The following is a 10,432-nucleotide window of genomic DNA, read 5'->3' as shown; positions in this document are numbered from 1 at the left end:
AAAAACACCACAATTAGTTCAAAATCGAGTCCCAAGAATATATAGTATTGAGATTGAATTAGACACAAAAATGTGTCCATCAAGAACTCCCACGATCTCAAGTCAATCAATCGATTGTACTTGTACGATAGAATATGCAAGATCAGATCACACAACTACGATAAAAGTAGTATCGGTCTGGCTTCACAATCCCAATTAAGTCTTTAAGTCGTTAACTCGAGTTTAGAGAAGAAACTCAAGAGTTAATGGAGATCGTCTCTAGCGAGAGCACTAGTAGCACACAGAAGTGTGGGGGTTAGGTTTGCTCGATGCTATATGTCTCCTTTATATGGCCTTCAAATCAGGGTTTTGCCTTAGGTACAAAGAAAACTCTATCCACCGTTAGATGAAAACCTGATTTAGATTCAAGCCAATATCTCTCAACCGTTAGATCGAAATACATAGCTTGTCACACACACTTGGGTACATGTTTACTTGGTTTGAGAAACCATGCCCAAACGAGTACACGTATGTTGTTTCAACATGATATCTCATATTAATCATGTTCTTCTTCACCATAACTAGTTCAATTGACTCAAATGAACTAGCTAAGAGTTGTTCGATTGCTATGAGATCTTATGTAACTACACAAGACACAATTGAAAAAAAGATGATTCGATTCGATTAGAATCGTCTCATGAACATTATAGCCACGGTTTGCATAAAGCATTCCTTAATAATTAATGTTTCATGTTCAGAGCACATCTTTAGATCGTAACCTCTTAAGTTCACAAACAAATTCGCGGACTTAAGTTAATCGGTTGAGTTTTCCAAACTCAGCAGAAATTCTCGGTTCGAGAACTTCCGCCAGTTCGCGGACTGAGTTCGCGGACTTGGATCACAAACGAGTTTTGGAAATCCCAGCAGAAATTCTCGGTCGAGAACTTCCGTCTGTTCGCGGACTGAGTCTGCGGACTGGGTTCGCGGATTTGGCAAGCCAATTCCACAATCTTACCGATTTCTCTTGATCAACAAAGTTCGAAAACTTCGGTTCAAGGAATACATGGTTATATAATCTAAACTCTCATTTCAATCATTGAAACATTCTCAGAGGGCGATATTCAGTCGTGAAGAACAACATACCTTTCTCGTCAGAGCAATTTCCAAAGTGATTGAAACTTTCATGACTTTCGTCACTAGGTAAAGATAAACCTGATCAAAGCGAAACGCTTTACCAACACATGATTTCGCGTAAAAGATAAGCAATGAATACTCAGCTCGAAATATCAAGTGTATATGATCTAGTTTATATAGGATACGACTTTTGTCTCATAAGAAGTAGGAGAAGAATAGATAGACTTTTGAGTGATAGATAAGTTCAAGTCTTCACATACCTTTTTGTTGATGAAGTTCCACGGTTCCTTGGTGTAGATCTTCGTCGTTGTCGTTGAATCACCATGAAGTCCTTGAGCTCAACTACACTTTTCCTATCCTAGTCCGAGACTTAGATAATAGGCTAGAAATCAAGACTTTATAGTTTTGATCACTAGCATTGACAAACATGATTGATATAGCAACACATGTGAGGTTGACCGAGCTATGCTCTAACACCTCCCTCCTTGCTAGTGTGATGGAGAATCTTTGTAAAGCTTCTAGGTAGAACATAACACAAATTGCGGGATGTGTTGCTCTTATCCAGATATATTTTTGTGTTAATATAACAAATGTTGGTTTATTTTACTTTTATATATATTGGTTTGTATGTATAATTGATTAATTTTTGTTCCGTAGTCATGGGTTAACAACCATTCCCTTGAGGCCTACTCAGGATAAAAAATGGTCTATAGAGAAACCTACAGGAGGAAGATACCCCTTTAGCGAGACCCAACACAAGGATAAAGAGAATGAAATGATCGAAATGAGGAGAAAAATGGATGCTTTGACAATTAGTGATGTGGTGTTTGATCTATATTTGAAACTTGATGAGGATGGAGATAAGGAAGTTGGTGATAGAGTATTTTCTAACGTGGCGACCAATACGGGACCTTTGTTTCATTCAACCGGGTTCGTCATTTTGGATCCTCGTAGAACGCTCCGCCAAATTGGTATTGTCCAGAAAATTGTACCTCAAGAATCTCATTTTCCACTGAGTGTAGCCAACTCCATGTTTAAGGAAAAAGATGTCAAATTGAACTATGCAACAGCAATAGCTCCGTCGATCGAAGATTGGAATGCTCGTTCCCAACAAGCACACCAAATGAGTAGAAGAGGGCTTGAAGCTGCTGATGGGACTTCCGAAGCGGATGCTAATTACATGGAATGGTATCAGGAGTGGGCTCATCCTTATGTGGAAAATTTGGATCCCGAGGCGCGGAAATATTTTAAGAAGGCGGCAAAAGAGAGTTCAAAATCAGCGGAAGAGATAAATGAACAAAATGAATGGGATAAGATGGTGGTACGTATACTATTAATTATATTTATAAATGTTTTTTTTTTTGTTGATTAGGTATGAATATGTGTATTTGATATGAAAAATAGGTTGAACGAGTTAATTGGGTGTCCAAGGACATCACCCGTATGATTGATTCGGGAGAGAAGTTAATCGTCCCTGAACTAAGATTACTTCGGAATCGAGTCCAAGGAATAATACTGCCTGAGAAAGGAGGTTTATATCCTCAAGAATATGACCGATCAAGGAGAAATAAGAGGGATAGGTCTCCTTCTTCTAGCGACGACTCGGGTACCCCCCCCCCCCCCCCCCCCCCCCCCCCCCCCCCCCGTGAGCAAGCTCCATCAAAGCAAGGAAAAGGCGACAAAAAAGGAGGCTGTGCTGGAACAAGTGCTCGAGGTGGAAAAAAAGAAGGTCGTGGTGGAACAAGTGATGCTCGAGGTGGACGTGGTGGAGGTAAAAAAACTCCCACTCAAGATGGTAAGGGAAAAGGAGGTAAAAAGGCTAGAGTTGTAAAACCAATTGTTGAACGGGACCAAGAGGACGATTTGGATGCGTTTTTACAAGAGTCTTCTGGGGAGGAATCAAGTGAATGACAATCTACTCGCTTTTTAGTATTTTACTTCATGAATATTTTGTTATCTAAGCCTTTGAAATTTTACTGTTTTCGTTCTTTGGTTAAGGATTGAGATGGATGGATTTTTATAACTTTGCATTTATGAATTAATGTTATTCTTTCAATGCATTTTCGGCTAGGTTGTTGCTTCAAAAAACCTAGCCGAAAATTCCTATAAATGTAGAAAAATAAACTTTCATAGTCGTAAAATTGAAAACAGTTAGAAACTGCCAGTCGTAAAATGCACCACGGTTAGGAAACCCGTCCGTGGCCTCTTCACGGTTAGGAAAAACCTAGCCGTTGTTTGGTCTAAATTCCCTGAACTACAATGAGTCATATTTACGGCTAGATATCCAAGTCGTGTTAAAATCACGGTTAGGTCTTATATCTGTAAATATATTTACGTCTTGGTCGACCTAGATACTTCCTAGCCGTTATGTGGGATACGGTTCGGAAACCCATCCGTGGAAGTTTACGGTTGGGACATTCCTAGCCGTATAGTACTCTGGTAAATAAAAAAAAAGGCTCCTAGAAACAGCTACATATACAAGCCGTAATTTCCAGCACGGACAGGAATCCCAGCCGTAATTTCTGGCTAAAAGTAAAAAATCCGGATTACGGCCAGGAATCCCAACCGTAACTCTGACAGACCACCAACTCAGCAGGTCATACAGAATTACGGCTTGGTATGCCTTGCATTTCCCATCCGTAATGCTCTACAATTTCACTTGTACCACTTCAAATCGGCTAGGTTTTTGAATTTTGAAAAATATATCCGTTTGAAGACTAATCTATAGAAGGTTCTAGCTGTTCAACCACCTATTTAAACTAGAAATAACTTGTTCTCCATATAACCACCCATTACAAATCAAAATCACACCTACAAGCTCTAGTAAAACTCCTAATAACTCAATGCAATGTACTCAAAGGATAAACCCGACTTTAGTTTGGATGAAGACTTATCTCTTTGTCAAAATTTTGTGCTATGCTAACCAAAGAAGGGAGAAGAACGAAGGAATGGTGGTGTACCAAGTCAATCTTATTGAAAGAAGATTTTTGAATTTTTTTGTAGTGAAACAGGTAACCCTAGCAACCGCGATGGTATTGAATTGTATCTTTGATTCTCAAACATACGCAAAAAAGTGGAAGAGTATATGGATTTACTTCGTATGTGCAAGCAACTTCGACTTAGAGGTGAAACTGATGAAGAAGTCGTAGCTCAAGCTAACAAGGAATGGACAAAATGGAAAGGTTATAATTTCAACTTCGAAGCTCAAATGACCATCATCAAAGATTTCTTGATACATCGGAAGGGATGTTATTAAAACCAACTTTGTAATGGGGATATATTAAGCATGTAATGAGTTTTATTGTGGTCTAGTTAATGAAAGTATTAGTAATTTTCAATCGTATAAAGAATTCATGTTGAATCAACTTTCAAATCTAATTACGGCCCGGAATGTTTTGTAAACCCAGCCGTTTTGCAGACTTAGGTTATTCAGAGAAGAATAACGGCCAGAAGTTTGTAAATTCTTGTCTGTTTTCTGTAATCACGGCTGGGAGTTCCTGATTTCCCAACCGTTTTGTGGTGTTACGTCTAGGAATTTCTAATATCCCAACCGTTGTGTTGATTTTCGGTCGGGTCGACAAGTTTACCCAGCCGTTACTGCAGAAAATTCCAGATTTTTTTTCTTCAGATTTTGGACGGATTTGAACTGATAAAATTGATGTTGGGAGTTGATTATAAGATTATCTTGAGTTTTGTGATGAAGGGTTTCGTCATTTGTCAAAAAAAATTGTCAAAAAAATTTCACCAAAATTACCATTCTTCCTTCTTCAAAACTCAAAAAAATCAAGTTTAGATTTACAAAAAAATTAATGTTTGGATTAATCTAATCGATTCACTAAGACTGATTAGTTAGTTTAATCAATTTAATTAACACTAATCAAATTAAGGGTAGATTTGACATTAGAAAAAAATATAGATAAGGGGTCATATAGGTTGTTATTTCATACTCCCAAAAAGCCCCTAAAAACCCACCCTTTTTAAGCCCAATAATAGGTTTCTTTAAAAAAGATAAGCATTTGGTTGTTCCACCTTCATAGACCATATATGCTTATTCTATGATTTTACTTTAGTTTTAATGATGTCATTGTTGACAATGTTATGGACTTGGTCATCCATGGTCATAACTTTGGATATACCACTATAAGATATTGTTCACTTAATTGAGTCTGAACCAATATTAATGTTTAATTCGCAGAGATTGTGCTGTTTTTCTTCCCCTCTACTGTTTTTCTTCCCCTTCCGAGAGGATCGATAATTGCATTGGTGCTTATAGAGGTACCATTTTACTGGAATCATATTATTGGGACTTTAGAATCAACGGGTTTTGGGGACTTTTTTGAGTTCTAACATCCTAATATGGATAGGGGAAACCTAGCTAATAGTAAAAGTCAAATATATCATTTTCAATAAACATATTATAAAAAAATATATATATATATCTTCTTCTTCTCCTCTTCTTCTTCTTCTCATCATGATTTCATCATAACGAAAATGATGATCATAATTTCATCATGATGAAATAATTAAAAAACTTAAATCTATAATTCAACTTTGTTTTTTTTTTCTTCTACTTCTTCTTCTTCTCCATCACATCGTGATTCTTCATCGCATCATGATGAAAATGTTGATCATAAAAAAAACCAAAATCTATTATTTTCTTCCTATCTTCTTCTTCATCTTCTCCATCGCGTAGAGATGATGAAAAGAATCAACACTAAGAAAACCCACCATTTACTTTTACTGTTGGTTGACTTAAAAATTCATTTCGATTAATTTGAGAAAAAAAAAACAGTTTCTGAAACTGTAACGGCTGGGAGTTCACACTTTCCCAACCGTGAATCTTATATTACGGTTGGGGAAAAAAAATTCTGAAAGTAATTACGGCAGCCGAAAGTACATGTTTCGGCTTGGTTTTCCCAACCGAAATCAGTTTTCTGAAGTTTTTGATTTTCAGAACCAGTTACGGCTGGGAAAACCCAACTGAAACTGTTGTTACGGCTAGGAAAACCCAGTCGAAACCGCTGTTACAGCTGAGAAAACCCAACCTTAATTGGTTCTAAAAACAAAAATAATCAGAAAAATGATTTCGGCTGGGAGTTCTTTATTTCCCCGCTGTAAATAAAAAATACGGCTTGGAACACCATTATTTCCCAACCGTTTTTTCGTTTTACGGTTGGGTCGATAAATTATCCCAGCCGACAACTAAGCCGAAGTGCAGTTAAGGCTGGGAAAACCTAGCCGTAACTGGTTCTGAAAACCAAAAAAAAAAAAAACGAAAAAACTTTCGGTTGGAAAAACCAAGCCGAAACATGGACTCTCGGTTGGGTCGACAAACTATCCCAGCCGTAATCTTGATTCATGGTTGGGAATCTAAGAACTCCCAGCCGTAAATACTTTCAGAAACTGTTTTTTTTTTACCTGAAATTCATCGAATTTTTTAACCATTTAGAACAAAAATAAATAGTGAGTTTTCTTAGTTTTTTGTTTCTATGATGATCATCATATTTATCATGATCTTTGAATGAGAAGGAGAAGAAAATAGTTTTGGGTTTTCTTGATGATCATCATCCTCATCATGATGAAATTATGCTCATCATCTTTTCACAATTTATGAATGAGAAGAGAAGGGTGGGGAGAAGATAATAGATTTAGTTTTTTATTGTTTTTATGATCTTCATCATGATGAAATCATGATCATCTTCTTCATCATGATTGTAAATGAGAAGGAGAATGAGAAGATTATAGATTTAGGATTTTTTTTAATGAATGGTGAAATTTAGGTAAGGGTATAATAGACATTAGGAATATGATGTGATAAGGGATAACCTCATTTGCTATTTCATGACCCTAAAAAGCCCCAAAAGACCATTTGCTTTCAATGCCCCAATAATAGGATTATTTTACTGTGGAAGGGTACGAATTCTCACATAAGACAAAGCACCTTATAATTTGTCATATATAGGTTTTCGTATTTTCTCAGTAAACTGGTGCCCTTTATTAGCAGTGTCACTATTTTGCTCAACATGGTTCATGCCAAGGTGGTATTCATGACTGAAAAAATTATCTACGTGTGAGGTCATGGAGGACCCGTCAAGATTTGGCATATGACCACAATTGAAAGGAGTAAAAGACACGGTAAAATAAAAAAGAAAATTTCATTGTAAAACTATTTAAACTATTTTACAACGAAAATTTGTAAAACCACACTAAAAGAGTATTTGGATCATGTACAGTACAACATTGCAATTTCTCTAGAGCCATTTGGGACTATTTTATCACAAGAATGCAGCAGTCTTGAACACATAGAACTACGGTAAAGGAGCGATTGGATGCTTGGCCTATCAGCAAAAAGAAATCTCAGCACTAACACTAAAATAAAATGTAGTCGAAATCTGATAATTGCCTTGACACAAAGGAAAATTTCCAAAATGAAGAGGAAGCATAAAGTTAAAAACTAGGATTTTTCCGATTTAAAAGATCATTAGATGACACTCTTAATATAACCTTAAACCCGACACCCAAAAACTCTCGTAGATCAAAGGTAAAACTTTGTGTAACTCATGATCAACTAAAATCCGGATAAAAACAGCTTATAACTAGCTTTACCCATAGACAACCATCTTGAAATTTCAAAAAAGACATAAAAAATAAATCAAACATATTTATTTTATGTGCTTTTTCTTCTGTAATAAGGTCAATCAAATTTGTTTGAGGATTTGACCATTGTATATAGTGATTCAAGATTTATATATAGAATTGTTGATCAATAAACGTAAGAAGACTCTTCTTTATGTATGTAGATCAATAGTCAAGTTGTTTTAGCAGCGATTACTTTGAAGATTAAAGACTTTTCTTTTTCCGGTTTTTGATCTTTATGACTTCTTGAACACTTGATTCTCTGGGACCCAAAAATGGAAGTTAATCTTGATAAACACAAGACTTGTGTAAAGATCAAACAAACTTTCTAGTTATTTTTTTTTTTAAGTTTCTTGGATAGAGCTTGTTTACTGAGGTTGATTATTTCGATAATCTTTGTTGTGGTTTGATCTTTGACCAAATATGTGATTGATCAGAAAATCACTCCCTGACACGCAAGCCGAAATTTACCTGTATGAAACGCTTGACGAAGTGACCGGGCTTTAATACTTCGAAATAAACCATCCAAATTCACGTCGTTTTCTTTTTCATTCATGCATTGAAAGCATGATTGGAAATGGCCAACGAAAAGTGTGAGGATCTAACTTAAACTTAGCTCCTCACAATTCTAACTTACCCTAGTTCCGCGAAGGTATGGCGCAAGGTCATAAAGGATAATGTTGATGCATTTACATGCATCACTGACTTCGAAGTCTTTTCTAAGCATAAGGCATGCCATGGACTCGCACATAGGCTGTTACAATCTTATTTCCAACTTTCTTACTTCACTTCGGCGTTGCTGAAAGCATGCACTGATCTTTCTCGTGCCAATGATGCCTCGGTAATTTTTTCCTTGCATCATCCTTGTGGTGCAAGTGGCAACTTGCTGGTTAATTAGCTTTATTTCCTGGCCATGCCCAATTCGGAGGTGGCGCATGCCTATGTCGATATCTTGATAGATAGTACGATCATCCATAAAATAGACTGCAACTACCTTATCAAGTATGGAAACAATCATCTCTTGCATCACATTGTTGATCAAGATGATATGAGTTACCAAAATTTCGTAATCACCTCACAACCAGATGATATGAGCGACCATATGCTGGACCACTAATGCTGCAACTCATTGCGGCTACCTACGTGCTCGAAGGGATCAAGAACAGACTGTAATTCATCCAAATCAGGACTATCAACCAAAGCCAATAACTCCTGGGTTACAAGGCCAAACAAAAGAAAAATATATAGGCCAAAGGGTGTTTCGCAAATGAGGCACAACCTATTTAATATGAAAGTATGCATTTTCTAGATCGGGTGTGAAATATCACAACATTCACCTAATGCTCAACGATTTTTGGATGGTGCACTATTGTGGTGCATAACTAGTTCTCGTCTAATGCTCAACTTCCGAATTGCACCATACCGGTGTAATTTCGCTCTTGGCCAGCATACCACTATCGTGATGCACCATGGTGGTGTATTATGGCTATTGGCTGGCCTTTTACTGGCGTAATGCACCATTATGGTGCAGTTTCAGTCCTGGGCCAACATGCCCGATACGCGCAACACAAGCTTGATATGAAAGATTCATCCTATATATATTCAACGACGCATCTTTGAGCATGCATCATGCTAAAGGTGCGGGTATTTACAAAAGAAGTTATATTTATTGAATGAGAGATCCTTTATTCTATTTTTTTTCTCTAATCTAAACATTAATTTGGGATATTGAGAAGTGAATTGGTTACTAAGAAAAATTTAATCCTTTGTTGTTTCGGGTTACGGTCCAAAGAAGTTGAGAGTGGAAGTCTTAGCAGCAATTTAAACAACTATAGATAGTGGACTTTATCTTGGAATTCATGCGCATAAACTAGATTGGTTGTGGGTGCAGGTGTTAGAGCACTGCTCGGTCGAACTCGCAAGCGCTGCTATCTCAAGTTTGTTAGTCAAGTTTAGTTGCCAAAACTATAAGTCTTGATTTTTAGTCTACTTATAGCTAAGTCTCGGACTAGGATAGTAAGTGTAGTTGAGATCTAGACTCCACGCCATTCATCATGGAAAGACGAAGAACTACTCAAGGAACTGGTGGAACTTCATCGACAAAAAGGTATGTGGATACTTGAACTTATCTATCACTCAAAAGTATATCTTTTTTATCTCCTATCTTGATTATAGGAGATAGAGTCATATTGCTATTTCGATCCTTGAACTAGCAATACTTCATTGAAAAAAGTCGTATTATAGGAGATAAAGGTACGTGGAGACTTGAACTTCATCGACAAAAGTCGTATTGCTATATAGAATTCGATTATACGCATTTGTTGTTTTGATCCGAGTTTATCTCCCTTATCTATTTCTCGAAATATGTGTTGGTAAGCTTTCGCTTTAGCCAAGTTCATCTTTACTCGTAACGAAAGTCATGTTGGTTATTTCAATATCTTGAAAATCGCTTTGATGAAAAATAGTTTGTGAATAACAACTATATAACATCCTCTAAGAATGTTTCAATGATTTAAATAAGAGTTTAGAATATGTAACCATCTTTGGATATAAACATGGTGTGTTTTCACATTTGTGTAAAAGTACAAAACCGGGAACCCAAAGTATGTGTACCCGTCCGTGTACTGGCGGTTGTTGGAAATCCGGGACAGTATGCGTACTCGTACGCGTACTGGTGGAAAGT

The sequence above is a fragment of the Papaver somniferum genome, chromosome 2, assembly GCF_003573695.1.
Source record: "Papaver somniferum cultivar HN1 chromosome 2, ASM357369v1, whole genome shotgun sequence".
Lineage (NCBI taxonomy): Eukaryota > Viridiplantae > Streptophyta > Magnoliopsida > Ranunculales > Papaveraceae > Papaver > Papaver somniferum.
This window is presented reverse-complemented; position numbering follows the sequence as displayed.